The sequence below is a fragment of the Gavialis gangeticus genome, unplaced genomic scaffold (assembly GCF_001723915.1).
Source record: "Gavialis gangeticus isolate Ggan-Ray unplaced genomic scaffold, GavGan_comp1, whole genome shotgun sequence".
In the NCBI taxonomy this organism is placed as follows: Eukaryota; Metazoa; Chordata; order Crocodylia; family Gavialidae; genus Gavialis; species Gavialis gangeticus.
The window spans coordinates 1,368,071-1,368,329 of record NW_017729033.1 but is presented as its reverse complement, the minus strand read 5'-3'; the positions used below and the strand labels follow the sequence as shown (position 1 = coordinate 1,368,329).

Here is a 259-nt window from a genome sequence, read left to right as displayed (position 1 = left end):
ACACAGGACTCAAGCTGTGTGGAAGAGTGTTTTGGTAGTCTCATTCCTCACCAGGCATCTAAAACAATAGGGTTTCTATCCAGATTGTGTTCTCCGGATGCAACAAGCATTACAACAACATGTTGAATCGTGGGGAAAATCGGACTTGATAGGACATGCATCTTTTTTCATTATTGCCGACTTATTAGTTTCATTTGGAACAACCCCCTACACATGCTTGGTGTCCTGATGGTACTCCTCGTTGTAGTACCTGACATCA

The 259-nt window shown here is 42.9% G+C and overlaps 1 protein-coding gene and 1 long non-coding RNA gene across 5 annotated transcripts in view; one reads left to right on the top strand and one right to left on the bottom strand.

The window, feature by feature from the left end:
* The window catches only part of EXOC6B (exocyst complex component 6B), a 430,229-nt gene that overhangs the window by 175,148 nt on the left and 254,822 nt on the right, over positions 1–259 (top strand). The gene's annotated exons all lie outside the window — the stretch shown is intronic.
* LOC109303841 overlaps positions 1–259 on the bottom strand; it is an 18,206-nt gene that overhangs the window by 1,501 nt on the left and 16,446 nt on the right. The gene's annotated exons all lie outside the window — the stretch shown is intronic.